The sequence below is a fragment of the Pogoniulus pusillus genome, chromosome 14, assembly GCF_015220805.1.
Source record: "Pogoniulus pusillus isolate bPogPus1 chromosome 14, bPogPus1.pri, whole genome shotgun sequence".
NCBI classification, from domain to species: Eukaryota; Metazoa; Chordata; class Aves; order Piciformes; family Lybiidae; genus Pogoniulus; species Pogoniulus pusillus.
The window spans coordinates 29,201,101-29,218,576 of NC_087277.1; the positions used below are offsets into that span (position 1 = coordinate 29,201,101).

Below are 17,476 nucleotides of genomic sequence, written 5' to 3' on the forward strand. Positions count from 1 at the left end.
TCCTTTCTGGTTTTCTCAACAATAAAAGTTGGCCAGTTTGGGGCTTATAATTGCATTATAAATAATTTTGTAACTTGATTTCCTCCCCCCCCCTTCCAAATTTCAAGCATCTTTCTACAAAATAAAGCAATTTAAAAGCCACTTCCTTTAAGCTCCTTGCACTAATGCACACAGCTTGAACATGTTTCAGTTCCTCCTCCCTCCCCCCTTTCTGTGAATTTGCTATTCAGGGCAGGGAGGGGGCAAAAAAAATCATAAGAGGCAAATCTGAAAGCCAGGAAACAGGCAAAAACCACCTGTAAAATTTTCACTCTAAGTTTAATGGGGAAGGATCTTGTGAGAGTCACTAAATGAGCAGCACGTTGAGGACAAGCATTAGAGGCATCTCTGCACAAGTGGTCAAGCTTTGGTTTAAGCACCACTCGGTTCACCTCTGGTGCATGAGGAGCATTAGCAGGGAGCTGCTTGTTTTGTAGCGAGTCCCTCTTGTTTGCATCAATTGCCCTGCATCAATTGCCCTGACTTAGCTTGTGCCTTGGTTTACCATGAACAAAGTGTTGTAGTATTTTCATGCCTGTGAACCCAAATAATTCTCTGCTAGGGTGAGTAGAAGACATAACCACTCCAAGTATAGGCTTCTTACCCCTTCAACGCAGAAAACCCCTGCAAAAAGATCGTGGTCACATCACATAATTATGGGCTAGGCTTTCACTACTGCCACAGCAGTTAGCACCACATCTTCTGCAGTGCCCATGTGTGCTGCTTCTCAGCAAAACACCGACCTCTACAAGCTCTGGCTTTGAAAATGGGGCTTGTTTTGCAAAGGTCCTCAATCCGAGGCATTGAACTGCCGTTGCTTTGCACTTCAGTAGTTTTAACATCTCTACTTCCTTGCTGCAGCACTCCTGAAAAAGATTTGGTTTTAGTGCAGGAATATTTTCTTTTTTCAGAGAAGTAGTAGATTTTAACCCAGAAGTTGCAACCCCTTTCCCCGGTGAACTTTCCCTTGTGAGTAATCCACCATCTCCTCTCCCTGCTCACCTCCATGCAGGACTGTCCTGCTCTCAGATGAGAGCATCCTTGGGGATGGAACACCAGGTTTCTTTTCTCTGCTGCCTGGTGAACATTCCCTTGCAGGTACTGCATCATCTCCTCTCCCTGCTTGCCTCCACTCAGGACTGTCCTGTTCTCACATGACAGCATCCTTGAGGATGGAGCACCAAGTTTCTCTCTCTGCTGCCTGCATCCTGGCTCGTCAGATTAGACAAATATTTTGTCGCTGCTTAGTACAACAAACCCTAACTCCCCCCTCTCCCCCAGCATATTTCTCTCAGCCTTCCACACTCTTCCAAACTGTTAACATAAACCTCCAAAGTCTAAGCAGACCAAGGATTTTAGCTGCCAAAACGATGGCGTGTGAACGAACTAACGGGAGGTGAAGGCGCACACCCACGCCAGCAGCGCTGCTTCGGGAGGGGAAGGCGCACACCCACGCCAGCGGGGCTGCTTCGGAAGAGTCTGAATCATCTCCTGCCTTGTCCCCTCCAGGAAAGTTCTTTCACTTTCCAAGCACCCCAAGAGGAATCTGCGCTTCTCTCAGCGCCCCGCGGGCTCTCCCGAGCTCCAGCTTGGTGGAGGCTTGTGCAGCCCCACGGCAGAGGGATGAGCTTTGCCACTTCTTTCTCTTTTGCTCCTGCTTTTGGCAGTTAGGCTCTTCACAAGAAGAGTCAGGAGAAGCTACCCCCGTGCACCGCGGCTGCTTTGCACTGCGTTTTATTTTGCCACGAACCAGCGGCAACGTCGCTCCTCTGCGAACTCCCTGCATTTTTGTCGCCGTCTTAGATTAGAACCATATTGCCTCTGGCTGGCCCTTGAAAACTTCCTGGATGGGCACGAAGAGCAAAGCCTCTCCCGCATTCAAAACGCATCCTGACATCAGGGACCCAAACTGCAGCGGGAGAGGGGGAGAAAGGGAAGAGGTCTTGCGGGGAGCGGCTCAGCTTTCAGTCGTGCCGGTGTGGAAGATGATAAAGGAGGTAGGAAATTGTCTTTCCTGGTTTGGAGAGGTTTGGTATTGGAAGAAAAAGAAAATCGCTGCTGACTTTGTAAACATTAAAATAGAAGCAATAAAGATGTGAAATTTCACACAGGGGATCTACAACGTTTGCATAATTATAAGCATATGGTTGCTTTACATGAGGTCTCCCTTATACTGCTCTTTACTAGTGCTCAGGGAAGCCAAAGGGGCTCGAGTTCAGTGTTCATTTACACGGGGAGGGAATGTCACAGTCCCCATTAACCTGTCATAATCTCTGTTACTGTCTCAGAGCTCCAGCTACAGAAACTGAGCCCTGCTCGTTTCTGATCTCTTCGGCTGCACTGCTGACTGGATTTATTCCTGTCGTTGTTACAGCCTTACACTGAGCACAAAGCAGCAGCTAAGCACAGAGGAGCTCAGCCTAAGTAAGGCAGCCCAACCAGCACCCATGGGTGATGCTACAGTGGCCATCAATAGAGTGACCTACTCCTACCTAGCCGGGGGGCCCACCAGGCCCCCCAGCCTTTGATCCCCTCCACCATTCACCCAGGGTGCACCATGGGCACTCACCAGTGATGCCAGGAGGAGGATCCCTCTGCCCAGCTGGGCAAACTTGGGGCTTATGCTGCTCCTGGGGCCCATTCTAAAGGGGAGTGGGCAGGGAGGGCAGTGGTCACACCTGGGGAGGGAGGAGACTCCAACAGAGCCCAGGGGCTCTGGGTTGGGGGGGGAATGCTGTGTGGAGTGGGAAAGGGGCAGATAGGGTGAAAATGGAGAGGTGGTGCTGGAAGGAGGGAGATGGAGAGAAAAAGGATGGAGATGATAAGAGGAAGATGGGGAGGAAAGGAAGGAAATGGAGAGGAAAAGGGTGGCAATGAAAAGAGGAAGATAGGGAAGAAAGGAAGAAGATAGAGAGGAAAATGGTGTAAATGAGTAGAGGAAAATGGGGAGGAAAGGAAAGAGATTGAGGGGAAAAGGGTGGAGATGAGAAGAGGAAGATGGGGGAAAGGAAGGAGATGGAGAGGAAAGGAGGAAGATGGGGGAAAGAGGAAGATGGAGAGGAAAGGAAGGAGTTAGAAAGAAGAGGAGGAAACTGGGGGAAAACAGGAGATGGAGAGGAAAGGAGGAAGATGGGGGAAAGAGGAAGATGGAAAGGAAGGAGATGAAAAGAAAAGGAGGAAATGGGGGAAAACAGGAGATGGAGAGGAAAGGAGGAAGATGGGGGAAAGAGGAAGATGGAGAGGAAAGGAAGGAGATAGATAGAATATGAGGAAACTGGGGGAAAACAGGAGATGGAGAGGAAAGGAGGAAGATGGGGAAAGAGGAAGATGGAGAGGAAAGGAAGGAGATGAAAAGAAAAGGAGGAAATGGTGGAAAACAGGAGTTGGAGAGGAAAGGAGGGAGATGGGGCAGAAGGGAGGAAAAGAAGGACTGTAGTGTTGCATTGAAACCACTTTTTTCATGACCAACCCTTTGTCATTTCTGCTTGGAGTAGTCACCAGACATCTTCTCTGGCTCACTGTTGGCTGGAGAAGAGCAACTCACACTTGTCTAAGAGGATAAAATGAAGAAATAAAGAGGAACACTGAGAAATAAAAAATGGAAAAGAAAAAATACAAAAGATAAATATATATATACAAAGCAAGAGATCTTCCAGCAAGTTCTGCATGGGCCAGCAAAGTGTCCTTGTGTCCAACAGGGGTCAAGGGTATCCTGGGGTGCATCAAGAAAAGAGTGGCCAGCAGGGCTAGGGAGGTTCTTCTCCCCCTCTGCTCTGCCCTACTGAGACCACACCTAGAACAGTGTGTCCAGCTTTGGGCTCCCCAGTTTGAGAGAGACAGGGACCTGCTGGAGAGAGTACAATGGAGAGCCACAAGGACTTGAGCATCTCACCTATGAAGAGAGACTGAGCCCTGGAGCTGTTTAGTCTGGAGAAGAGGCTGAGAAGAGATGTGATCAATGTACACAAACATCTGAGGGGTGGGTGTCAAGAGGGTGAGGCCAAGCTCTTCTCAGCAGCAGTAAGAGAAGGAGCAATGGATGCAAACTGGAACAGAGAAGGTTTGACCTCAACATGAGGAGAAACTTCTTTACAGTGAGGGTGCCAAAGTCCTGAAGCAGGCTGCTCAGAGAGGTTGTGGAATCTCCTTCAAACCCCACCTGGATGCATTCCTGTGTGAACTATTCTGCTTTGGGCAGGGGTGGGGATGGACTCGGTGATCTCTGGAGGTGCCTCCCAAGCTCTAACATCCTGTGGTTCTGTGAGTTTCTGTCCTTTCTAACTCAAGCTGCCAGTGGCAGGATGAGAACCACTTCCTGCCTCATGGCAGCAGCTCTTGGGGGCTAAAAGCAACAGGCTGCTGCTTCCATGCTGCTTTCTCTCTTCTGGGGAGTTTGCTGGCAGTTTAATTAATTGCTTTCTTTGGAGTTGGGCTTTGCAGCAGGCTGCTAACCCAGCCCCATGGGACACTGGGCATGTCTTCTTTGGGGCAAAATAGCCACAGTTCCTGATTTTTTGTAGGACACAAAAGGACCTCATCCCCAGTGGGGTCCAGCCCTTCATTTGTGGGCTGAGTTGTGCTGTTTATTGTCTTTAGTACTTAGTGGCCATATGTCTGGGAGTGTTCTCTGCTGCAGTGCAGTGAGTGCAGGAGCTTTTACATGCATGGCAACTCTGGGTTTGGAAACACATGTGGGGTAATTGGCAGAGCTTTCTTGCACTTCTGCATTCTGTATGAGGATGGTTGCAGCTAAACTGCAGGTTTGGAGGTACTTTGGGGCTAATTACCTCAAGGTCAGGTTTCCAGCTTTGGCTTTGCTTAGGCTGGTGCTGTGAAATGATCATAGAATCAAGCCAGGTTGGAAAAGGCCCCCAAGCTCAGCCAGTCCAACCTAGCACCCAGCCTAGCCAGTCAACCAGACCATGGCACCAAGTGCCTCAGCCAGGCTTGGCTGCAACACCTCCAGCCACAGCCACTCCACCACCTCCCTGGGCAGCCCATTCCAATGCCAATCACTCTCTCTGCCAGCAACTTCCTCCTCACATCCAGCCTAGACCTCCCCTGGCACAGCTCCAGGCTGTGTCCCCTTCTTCTGGTGCTGTTTGCCTGGCAGCAGAGCCCAACCCCACCTGGCTACAGCCTCCCTGCAGGCAGCTGCAGGCAGCAATGAGCTCTGCCCTGAGCCTCCTCTTCTGCAGGCTGCATCCCCCCAGCTCCCTCAGCCTCTCCTCACAGGGCTGTGCTCCAGGCCCCTCCCCAGCCTTGCTGCCCTTCTCCAAACACCTTCCAGCACCTCAGCATCTCTCTTGAACTGAGGAGCCCAGAACTGGACACAGCACTGCAGGGGTGGCCTGAGCAGTGCTGAGCACAGGGGCACAAGAACCTCCCTTGTCCTGCTGCCCACACTGCTCCTGAGCCAGCCCAGGAGTCAGCTCCCTCAACCTCTCCTCAGCACCACATCCAAAAGACCCTTTGGAGCAGCCAGCACCATTCTGCATTTGTGAATCTCTGCCATTCCAAGAGCCACCTTTCCTATGCCTGGTCCAACACAAGGCAGAGGCACAGCAAGAGAAGCTCTTGACCTTCCCCTGGGGAAGCAGCTGGAGCATCTCTCCGTGGGCCAGCGCTAGGACACACAGCCCCACCTCGAGCCAGCTCCTTCAGCGAGCTCCCCTGGCACACACAGCAGTGGTGCCCCAGCTCAACCCAGCCACCAGCTTTTCTTGGTCCCAGACTAACTCAGTTATTTGCCTGAGTAGAAGAGGATCAAACAAGCAGTAAGATGTTATCATTAGAGGCTTCCTATAAAGGCCAGCTCTAAAGAGTGGCGCGGGGAGGATCAAGCTTCTGCGAGCTAAGCATGTGAGCAGCTGATGTTTCCTTAAACACTGCCCACAAAATGCATTGGCTGACCAAAATGTTTATCAGTGCTCCTACCTCTTAGGCAGCCAAACCAGTTTGTTCCTCTGACTGCTTTGTATTTAGTGCAGGAATGTGGTTACCTTCTACATAAAACTGCAGCGTTAGAAAGGTTCTCCAAATGATTTTCAACACCACAAAGGCCAAAAAACCCAAAGGCTAATGCAAAAGAATGATGAGGCTGAAAAAAGAGGCCTTCACTGCCAGCATATTTTGATCTCATTGCAGCTTCATCATAATTCTGGATGCCTTTTTTTTTTTTTTTTGCAGTGCTTGCTCTGGGAGTAATTAAATCAGCTGCTCTGATGCTTGAGCTACCACTGTGTACACTTATTCTTTCTTAATGCAGGATCACAGCTCACAGGATGTTAGGGGTTGGAAGGGAGCCAAGGAGATCATCCAGTCCAACCCCCTGCCAGAGCAGGACAATCCTATCTGACACACATCACACAGGAACACATCCAGACAGGCCTTGAAAGGCTCCAGAGAAGGAGACTCCACAGCCTCTCTGGGCAGCCTGTGCCAGGGCTCTGGGGCCCTTACAGCAAAGAAGTTCCCCCTTGTGCTGAGCTGGAACCTCCTGTGCTGCAGCTTCCATCCATTGCTGCTTGTCCTGTCCCAGGGAGCAGTGAGCAGAGCCTGTCCCCCCCTCCTGGCAGCCCTCAGATACTTATAAACATTGATCAGATCCCCTCTCAGTCTTCTCTTCTCCAGACTAAGCAGCCCCAGGGCCCTCAGCCTCTCCTCATCAGTCCCTCCAGTCCCCTATGATGTGGAGGAGTGGTTTCTATTTGCAGGAGCAGTGCTAGCAAGCCAGAGACCTAAGGCTGAAGTGGATGTTGGAGCATCTCACCTCTTAACCAGTACCAATGCTGCCCTGGCACATGGAATCTTGCTCCTGCCTCTCCTACCACCTCATATCTGTAGCTACTGGTATGGACAAACACCAGCATGGCAGGAGGGAACAGGGAGAAAATATTAGAATCATAGAATGGTTGAGGTTGGAAGGGACCTCAAGGAATATCCAGTTCCAACCCCCTGCCATAGGCAGGGACACCTCCCACTAGGACAGGTCACTCAAGGCCTCATCCAACCTGGCCTTGAACACCTCCCTGGGCAACTTGTGCCAGTGTCTCACCACCCTCACTGCAAACAACCCTCTCCTAACATCCACTTTCCATCTCCCCTCTGCCACTTCAAACCCATTCCTCCTCCTCCTGGCATTCCCAGACCTTGTCCATAGTCCCTCCCCAGCCCTCCTGCAGCCCCCTGCAGATCCTGCAAGGCCACTCCAAGGGCTCCTCCAAGCCTTCTCCTCTCCAGCCTGCACAGCCCCAACTCTCTCAGCCTGGCCTCACAGCAGAGCTGCTGCAGCCCTCTCAGCATCTTGGTGGCCTCCTCTGCACTGCCTCCAACACTTCCCTGTGCTGCTTGTGCTGGGGGCTCCAGACCTGCCCCCAGGGCTGCAGGTGGGGTGTGAGGAGAGCAGAGCCAAGGGGCACAATCCCCTCCCTTGCCCTGTGCCCACACTGCTCTGGCTGCAGCCCAGCACAGGGTTGCTGTCTGGGCTGCACTCACCCTGCAGGCTCCTGAGGAGCTTTTCATCCCCCCTGCCCCCAGAATATTAGTGCACTGAAAAGCAGCAAATGTGGGCACTGATTTGATGCTGGGTATTTTATTCAGGCCAATGGAGCAGTGAAAAAGTCCTTTGGGAAGACCAGGCTGAAAGTGTACAAACAGTGTAGGTAGCAGTATACCACTGGTTGCATTGGGTTGGAAGGGACCCTCAAAGGACCACTCTGCAGTCAGCAGGGACACCTCCCACTAGAGCAGGCTTCCCAGGGCCACATCCAGTGTGATCTTGAGTGTCACAAGGCTTGAGGCCTCAACCACATCTCTGGGCAGCCTGTTCCAGTATTCCACCATTCTTATTCTAAAGAACTTCTTCAACCCTTGTGCTCACTGCAGATGAACCAGAGGATAAATGGGCAATCCTTCAGGAGGTGCTGCTTTGCCTCTGGAACTTCCAAAGTCCTCAGGGATTTGGCCATTTTAGGCCATCTGCAGGCAAGAAGAGTCTGGGCTGGGGCAGAGGTTTGGCTTTTTTATGGCAAGGCTGATCTACAGGGATTGGAAAAGGGCTGCTTCTGTTCAGCTCATGGCTGCTTCCCATGGGGCAGTGTCCAGATGTTGCTGTCGCTGGCATCAAGGCTGCAGTCTTAGTCCACAGGTAACAGCCTGGGGGGTGTGAATCAGTTCTCAAAGCTGCACACATCTCTTTCCAAAAGAAGTAGGTATAGGCTGGATATCAGGAAGAAGGATTGGCATTGGAATGGGCTGCCCAGGGAGGTGGTGGAGGCACCATCCCTGGGGGTCTTCAAGCAAAGCCTGGATGATGCACTTAGTGCCATGGTCTGGTTGGTTGGATAGGGCTGGGTGCTAGGTTGGACTGGATGAGCTTGGAGGTCTCTTCCAACCTAGTTGATTCTATGATTCTAAGACAAGCAGACACTCCACAACTGCTCTGAACAGCCTGACTGAGAGGTGTTTTATTAACTAAAGTTGGAGGTGAGGGGGGGGAGAAGCTGAAGCTGAGAAGAATATGAGTGCATATTAAAGTGCGTGACAAGCGGGGGTCTCGGCATCATAAAACCTGACCAGCTGGATGCAATCACTGGGGACTTTCCATTTCACTTTCTTTGTTTTGGTGTTACACTTCAGGGAAGGGGAAGGGGGGGAAAAAAAAAAAAGAGGAAAGCCTCATTTTACTCCAGCAAGCTCTTTATCCTGCTCAGCATTTCTTTGCTTAATATCAGAAACTGTCTTTGCTTCCCTATAAATCTCAGCGCTGCCTGTGCTTGGCTGACACCAGCCCTATCCTGAGGCAGGGATTCCACAGCAGGAGAGGTTCAATATTCCCCCTCAACGGCAGCATGACAAGGAATGGAAACCAGAGAAACATATGTTGCGTGGAGACGTTACCAACTAATTAATCAATATCAGTTTTTGCCTCAAAATTCATCAGGACTCATTTGTGCCTGAAATCCCACAGCAGTCCTTAAGCAAAATGCCTGAGTTCCAGGGTGAAGTCACTGGAAGCTCTCTACTGTTTGGCTGGGCATCTTCCTCTCCATCACATGTAGCCACAGTTGGCTTTTCCCTGCAGGGAAGTTGTAGCCAGGTGGGGCTGGTCTCTTCTTCCAGGCAACCAGCAATAGAACAAGGGGACACAGCCTGCTGTCTGCAACTACCTGAAGGGAGGCTGGAGGCAGGTGAGGTTGGTCTCTTCTCCCAGGAAACAAGCAACAGAACAAGAGGACACAGTCGTGAGTTTTGCCAGGGGAGGTACAGGATGGACGTTAGGAGGAAACATCACCTATGAGGAGCAGCTGAGGGAACTGGGGGTGTTCAGTCTGGGGAAGAGGAGGCTGAGAGGGGACCTTATTGCCCTCTACAGCTACCTAAAAGGAGGCTGCAGTGAGGCTGGAGCTGGTCTCTGCTCCAAGTTACTGATGATAGGACAAGAGGAAATGGCCTCAAGTTGTGTCAGGGCAGGGTTAGGTTGGCTGCTGGGAGGAAGCTCTTTCCTGAGCAGGTGGTCAGGCACTGGCACAGGCTGCCCAGGGAGGTGGTGGAGTCACCATCCCTGGGGGTGTTTCAGAGGAGAGTGGCTGTGGTGCTGGAGGCTATGGTCTGGTGATGAAGGCTGCTGGGATGAAGGCTGGGCTGGCTGATGCTGGTGGTCCTTTCCAACCACAGCCACTCACAGTGATGAGATGTGGTGCTGAGGGGTTTGGGCTGGTCAGGGACTTGTCAGTGTGAAAGTGATGATTGGACTCAGTGAGCTTGAAGGGCTCTTCCCATCTAAGGCACTCTGTGATGCTGTGAAGTTGTTGGCAGAGAGAGTGATTGGCATTGGAATGGGCTGCCCAGGGAGGTGGTGGAGTCGCTGTGCCTGGAGGTGTTGAAGCCAAGGCTGGCTGGGGCACTTAGTGCCATGGTCTGGTTGGGCAGGGCTGGGTGCTAGGTTGGGCTGGCTGAGCTTGGAGCTCTCTTCCAACCTGGTTGGTTCTATGAATCTATGATTTCCTCTGCTCTAGCACTGCTTCCTTCTCGGTGACGTCAACACTTGCCTTGAGGTAGCTGGAGAAATATTTCACAGCCTGAGCTTTATCAGAGCTGCAGAAAAGGAGAGTGATGGCCAAGAATAACATAATGAGCTTATTAAAAAAAGGGGGGAAAAAAAAGGCAGTATATATTTTGAAAACAAATCCAGAATTGTATATAACTTACTGGGGTCATGTTCCTTGATAGCTCCGTTGAGGACTGCTTTATTCATTCAGGCAGCAACAGGATATTGTTCAGCAGAAGGAAGTTTGATGGTTCTCAGTCTGACTTGCATGGCTTTGCTCAGGCAGTCTTGCAAGCATTACATCACACAGCATCACAGAAGATTAGGGGCTGGAAGGGACATCCAAAGATCACCCAGTCCAACCAGACTGCCAGAGGAGGATATAGAATCATAGAATGGGTTAGGTTGGATGGGACCTCAAGGATCATCCAGCTCCAACCCCCTGCCACAGGTAGGGACACCTCCCACTAGAGCAGGTTGCTCAAAGCATCATCCAACCTGGCCTTGAACACCTCCAGGGAGGTTGTGGAGCACAGAATCACCCAATGTGATCTTTGATCACATTGGGTGATTCTGTGCTCCACAACCTCCCTGGGCAACCTGTGTCAGTGTCTCACCACTCTCAACCTGTGCCAGTGTCTCACCACCCTCACTGTATAGAGCTTCCTCCTAACATCCAGTCTAAATCTCTCCTCTTGCAGTTTAAACACATCGCCCAGGGCAAGCACATTTCCTTAACTCATTGTCATTTCCACCTCTGTTAAAAGGCAAACCAACTCCCAGTCTGACTTCACCTTCCGATGGTGATGTGCAAGTGGTTGGTTGTTAGAAGAACTCCACCTTTCATTTATCAGTGTATCCCGAGGCCTCCAACAGCATCCACACAGCTGAAGGAAATTTGCTGCTCTTGCTGTGTTCTCAGCCTGTCCAAACAATACTTTCCTCTGCACTCACAGCTTTTGCAGAGCAGATTCTGGGTTCTGGATGAACTTCCACGCCCCAGTTTTGAGAACTGCTGATGGACCTTGCCTCTCCGGAGTGGCTGAGAGCAGCCAGACAGAGAGGGATCTGGGGGTGCTGATTGATACCCGCCTGAGCATGAGCCAGCAGTGTGCCCAGGTGGCCAAGAGAGCCAGTGGCATCCTGGCCTGCATCAGGAATGGTGTGGCCAGCAGGAGCAGGGAGGTCATTCTGCTCCTGTACTCTGCACTGGATAGACCACACCTTGAGGACTGTGTTCAGTTCTGGGTCCCCCAGTTTAGGAGGGACATTGAGATGCTTGAGCGTGTCCAGAGAAGGGCGACGAGGCTGGGGAGAGGCCTTGAGCACAGCCCTACGAGGAGAGGCTGAGGGAGCTGGGATTGGTTAGCCTGGAGAAGAGGAGGCTCAGGGCAGACCTTATTGCTGTCTGCAACTACCTGAAGGGAGGCTGTGGCCAGGAGGAGGTTGCTCTCTTCTCTCAGGTGGCCAGCACCAGAATGAGAGGACACAGCCTCAGGCTGTGCCAGGGGAGATTTAGGCTGGAGGTGAGGAGAAAGTTCTTCCCTGAGAGAGTCATTGGACACTGGAATGGGCTGCCCGGGGAGGTGGTGGAGTCGCCGTCCCTGGAGCTGTTCAAGGCAGGACTGGACGTGGCACTTGGTGCCATGGTCTGGCCTTGAGCTCTGTGCTAAAGGGTTGGACTTGATGATCTATGAGGTCTCTTCCAACCTTGGTGATACTGTGATACTGTGAGACTGTGACTTGGAGCTGCACATTCACACTGGGGCTCCGAGAGAGGCAGGGCAGAGCACTGAAGTTCCAGAAAGAGCACCTTGAGAGTTTTCTTCCTGCCTCCAGGTTCCTTCAATGCATTGCCCCAGGTCTTGCTTTTGGAAGGGACAGCCTCTTCTCACTTGCACTCTGTGATGTAAACTACAGCACAGGAAGTTGCACCTCAGCATCAGAACGAACTTCTTTATCGTAAGGGTCACAGAGCCCTGGCACAGGCTCCCCGGGGAGGTTGTGGAGTCTCCTTCTCTGGAGACTTTCCAGCCCTGTCTGGATGTGCTCCTGTGCAACCTGTGCTAGATTCCATGGTCCTGCTCTGGCAGCGGGGGTTGGACTCAACGATCTCCAGAGGTCCCTTTCAACCCCTGACGTCCTGCGACCCAACAACACTCATTTGACAACACCTGTAGGAGGGCCAAAATAAACATCAGCAAGTAGTGATAGGGAAATGTCATCAGCTGCCCTTTGCCCCGGTGGCTGGCCAGGGAGCAGAGCACATCACAGGGACACCTGGCAGCGCCTGTAGTAGGGAGCTGCAGAGAAAACAACTGGTGGAGAAGGAAATTCTGGCTGGATTTAGAGACTACTGAGAGCTGGGACAGAGAACTGGTCTCTGAATTTGGCTGAACGTGTCTGGATTGTGCCAGACGTCCAAATTCGTGCTTGCTTCAATACCAAACGTCTCTGAACCAAAGTGAACTGTTGCTAAATGATACTGTGAAGCAGTTGTGAAGTACCTTGGGCAGAAATGCTAGCTCAGAGCCGCTAGCACAGAGTAAATGATCAGAAGGAAGAGCCAGGATCATGCTTCTCTATAGAAGATCAGTTCATAACAGGATCAGACCACAGCAGGTTGAACTATATGATGTGTTTTAGAGGCTAGCATGAGGCACCGGGCAGTGACAACGCTCTTTTTATTCTACTGCAGGAGAAACTGACACCTCGGAGGGTCCTCAGGAAGATCAGTGAGCCTTTCCGTGCATCACTCAAAACGAACTAACGGAGCTCAAGTGGAAAACCCTGGCAGGACGGGAATAAACCCGCAGGACACCGTCGGTCCGAGAGCAAGGATACTACTCACGCTTGATGCAAAGCACCAGGGCTCGATGCGCACTGGCGTGACACGGAACGCGCTGTGCAGGACGCGGTCGGTAGCTCCCAGCATCATTCCGCCGTGGGCCCAAGACAGCCCCTTGCCCCGGGGGGTGGCCAAATTCGGGAGGGGGCTTTTCTCACTTCTCCACTCCTGTTTCCAACCTCTTCCCTCCCGGCGGGGACGACTGTCTGGAGGAGGGCGGGGGCGCTTCGTCCCGCCGCTCCCGTGGCAGGATCCTCTCTCGACATCCCGCTGCTCTCGGGGCAAGATCTCCTCTGAGCATTCCGGCGCTACCGGGGCTGGATCTCCTCTCCCCATCCTACCGTTACCGGGTCCGAGTCCCCTCTCCCCGCTGCTGGGCTGGCCGCGGCAGCGGCGCGGCTGGACCAAGCCCTACCCGAGACGGCGGCGCCACCTGGCGGCCAAAGCCAGCTACGCCTCCGCCCCACGCCGGCCGGGTCCGGCATCGGGACTGCGGGAGGGAACCCGGAGGACCCCGGGCTCCGCCGTGTGCGTGCCCGGCGGGGAGCCTTCCTCCGACACACAGGCACATACACACACGGTGCGGTACTGTGAGTGTCTCCCGGATGCCGCCGTGGCAGTCCCGCAGGGCTTCCCGAGGACGGTTCGCTTGCGTTCGTTTCTGTTCTGGGATGGGGAGGTCTGAGCTCAGCGAAATCTCTGCCCTCGGTTCGGTACCCGCTTGACCGGTTCCCGTTTTATTCTGGATGTACTCATTGCTGTGCTCAAAGCAGCAGTCCGCAGGTTGATTTCTTCCTTGCGATGCTTGCGAGGATCAAACAGGGGTGACAGCAGAGAACGAGCAGCAGCCAGAGGGGGCATTCGAGGTGAAGAAAGATGAAGGTCAAGGTTGAAACAGTGGGCATCCAGCCTGGAAATCCCTTTCACAGCTCAGGAGAATGATACTGTAAGGGTTTTTTTTGACAATAGTGGAGAGGAGAAATGCAGGGCCGTGGAAAATGGACAGTTACTTTCCTACAATTGCTCTGAATTCTGAACTAGTGAGAGGTTTGGGGGGAAGCAGCTCAGTATGTGCCAGTCCCGGGCTGTTGTCAAGCCAAGGTGAGCAACATTGCAACGAGACTACTGTGCTGCAGGTGCTCTTGTAGAGAACAAAAACTCTCTGGGGAGTCATGCTTTCTGTGTGTCCTCAAAGGAGCACTTATAAACCCTGCAAGAGCCATGCCTAAGGCTGCAGGCTCACTAAGGCACACTGCTGGGATTATAAACCCTGCAAGAGCTCTGCCTAAGGCTGCAGGCTCACTAAGGCACACTGCTGGGATTATAAACCCTGCAAGAGCCATGCCTAAGGCTGCAGGCTCACTAAGGCACACTGCTGAGCTTACAAACCCTGCAAGAGCTCTGCCTAAGGTTGCAGGCATTGAGCTTTTAAACCCTGCAAGAGCCATGCCTAAGGCTGCAGGCTCACTAAGGCACACTGATGGGATTATAAACCCTGCAAGAGCTCTGCCTAAGGCTGCAGGCTCACTAAGGCACACTGCTGGGATTATAAACCCTGCAAGAGCCATGCCTAAGGCTGCAGGCTCACTAAGGCACACTGCTGAGCTTATAAACCCTGCAAGAGCCATGCCTAAGGCTGCAGGCTCACTAAGGCACACTGCTGAGCATATAAACCCTGCAAGAGCCATGCCTAAGGCTGCAGGCTCACTAAGGCACACTGCTGAGCATATAAACCCTGCAAGAGCCATGCCTAAGGCTGCAGGCTCAGTAAGGCACACTGCTGAGCTTTTAAACCCTGCAAGAGCTCTGCCTAAGGCTGCAGGCATTGGAGCTTTTAAACCCTGCAAGAGCCATGCCTAAGGCTGCAGGCTCAGTAAGGCACACTGCTGAGCTTTTAAACCCTGCAAGAGCTCTGCCTAAGGCTGCAGGCATTGGAGCTTTTAAACCCTGCAAGAGCCATGCCTAAGGCTGCAGGCTCACTAAGGCACACTGCTGAGCTTATAAACCCTTCAAGAGCCATGCCTAAGGCTGCAGGCTCACTAAGGCACACTGCTGAGCTTTTAAACCCTGCAAGAGCTCTGCCTAAGGCTGCAGGCATTGGAGCTTTTAAACCCTGCAAGAGCCATGCCTAAGGCTGCAGGCTCACTAAGGCACACTGCTGAGCTTATAAACCCTTCAAGAGCCATGCCTAAGGCTGCAGGCTCACTAAGGCACACTGCAGAGTGACAGAGCCAGCATGAACTTCGGCAGGAGTTCTGTAACTGTACAGACCTGAAATACATGCAGTAACTCTCCCGAGGCTGTGCTGAGCCCAGAGCCATGCCCTGTAGGCCACTTGCCAGTGTCAAAACCACTATTTGTGCTTCCAGGGAACTCCGTGTTGAAGGTGTAAAGTTCTAAAGTCCAAGTTGTGGCAGACAGAGTCGTATTGTGCTCAGTTTTGTCACCCCTGCAGGGCAGCAATCCCTTCCAGCAAACCACCAGGAGGCTGACTCCTCAGGCAGGCATGGTGATGTCCAATGGAGCCTGTCTGTCAGCAGGAGCCATCAGCTATACAGCCTTAGCATCCTGATGCTCTCTGAAGTGCCACATATGGCTCTGCACCTCAGCCAATGCAGAAGCGAGGCTGCTCCGTGGCACCCAAGCCCTGCAGGTCCCTGTTTCCCGCTGCTGGGAGAAGTTTCCTCTTGCTGTGTAAGGGTCTTGTAATGCTTTCATTTCTCTTCTAACATTCATGTACATTTTGTACTTTGGACTTCCTAACAAATGCAGCAGCTTGCTTGCCATTTTCACAGCGTGCTTTGCCCATGAGCTTAATCTTCTCATCAGATGTCGAGAGCTGCAAACGCACTTGGAAAGCTCTTGGCTCACATGTGCTGCCCCAGACCACACCTTCTCCTTGAGGAATTCCCAGGCTTTCAACTCAAGACTGTGATCTCTGTAAGCCGTTGTCTGTGATGTCTGAATGTTTGTAATACTTCTCATTGCTCAGGATTTAGCGGCGTCCAAGTGCGTGGAGCTGCTTGCTGCTCCCCAGCAGAAATGTGCCGAGCTTCCTCCAGCAAACCTTCCTCACCTTCCCAAGCAGCTCTGGGCACACCGTCAGGCTGCCAAGGGTGGCTGGGGGCAGAAAATCACAGCCCCCTCATCTGTCAGCAGTAAACTTTCCACTGGTTTTTGGGTTTTGTTGAGTTCACTCTCTGCCTTTCACACGGACTCCTCATCCTCCTGCCCCCGTGGTGCTTAGTGTCCCAGCTCAGCCCCCCAAGGAGGACTTCGACATCTCCTGGTTGTAAGCCTCATCCTCCTGCCCCCGTGGTGCTTAGTGTCCCAGCTCAGCCCCCCAAGGAGGACTTCAACATCTCCTGGTTGTAAGCCTCATCCTCCTGCCTCCGTGGTGCCTAGACAGTGTCCCAGCTCAGCCCCCAAGGAGGACTTCGGCATCTCCTGGTTGTAAGCCTCATCCTCCTGCCCCTGTGGCACTTAGTGTCTCAGCTCAGCCCCCCAAGGAGGACTTTGGCATCTCCTGGTTGTAAGCCTCATCCTCCTGCCCCTGTGGCACTTAGTGTCTCAGCTCAGCCCCCCAAGGAGGACTTTGGCGTCTCCTGCTTGTAAGCCTCATCCTCCTGCCCCCATGGCACTTAGTGTCTCAGTTCAGCCCCCCAAGGAGGACTTTGGCATCTCCTGGTTGTAAGCCTCATCCTCCTGCCTCCGTGGTGTCTAGACAGTGTCCCAGCTCAGCCCCCAAGGAGGACTTCGGCATCTCCTGGTTGTAAGCCTCATCCTCCTGCCCCCATGGCACTTAGTGTCTCAGTTCAGCCCCCCAAGGAGGACTTTGGCGTCTCCTGCTTGTAAGCCTCATCCTCCTGCCCCCGTGGTGCCTAGACAGTGTCCCAGCTCAGCCCCCCAAGGAGGACTTTGGCGTCTCCTGGTTGTAAGCCTCATCCTCCTGCCCCCATGGCACTTAGTGTCCCAGCTCAGCCCCCCAAGGAGGACTTTGGCATCTCCTGCTTGTAAGCCTCATCCTCCTGCCCCCATGGCACTTAGTGTCTCAGTTCAGCCCCCCAAGGAGGACTTTGGCATCTCCTGCTTGTAAGCCTCATCCTCCTGCCCCCATGGCACTTAGTGTCTCAGTTCAGCCCCCCAAGGAGGACTTTGGTGTCTCCTGCTTGTAAGCCTCATCCTCCTGCCCCTGTGGCACTTAGTGTCTCAGCTCAGCCCCCCAAGGAGGACTTTGGCATCTCCTGGTTGTAAGCCTCATCCTCCTGCCCCTGTGGCACTTAGTGTCTCAGCTCAGCCCCCCAAGGAGGACTTTGGCATCTCCTGGTTGTAAGCCTCATCCTCCTGCCCCTGTGGCACTTAGTGTCTCAGCTCAGCCCCCCAAGGAGGACTTTGGCATCTCCTGGTTGTAAGCCTCATCCTCCTGCCCCTGTGGTGCTTAGACAGTGTCCCAGCTCAGCCCCTCAAGGAGGACTTTGGTGTCTCCTGGTTGTAAGCCTCATCCCTGCATGGTGGATGCTGCTGTGGCCAGGTGCTGA

The 17,476-nt window shown here is 52.8% G+C and overlaps 1 long non-coding RNA gene across 1 annotated transcript; it reads right to left on the reverse strand.

Annotated features, from left to right (window-relative positions):
• Window positions 1–299: 299 nt before the first annotated feature.
• On the reverse strand, window positions 300–2,679 carry LOC135181115 (uncharacterized). The gene is made up of 3 exons (XR_010304732.1): window positions 2,609–2,679; window positions 1,042–2,053; window positions 300–905 (listed from the first exon to the last, which is right to left on the reverse strand). It is a non-coding gene; the product is annotated as an uncharacterized LOC135181115 (long non-coding RNA).
• Window positions 2,680–17,476: the final 14,797 nt, after the last annotated feature.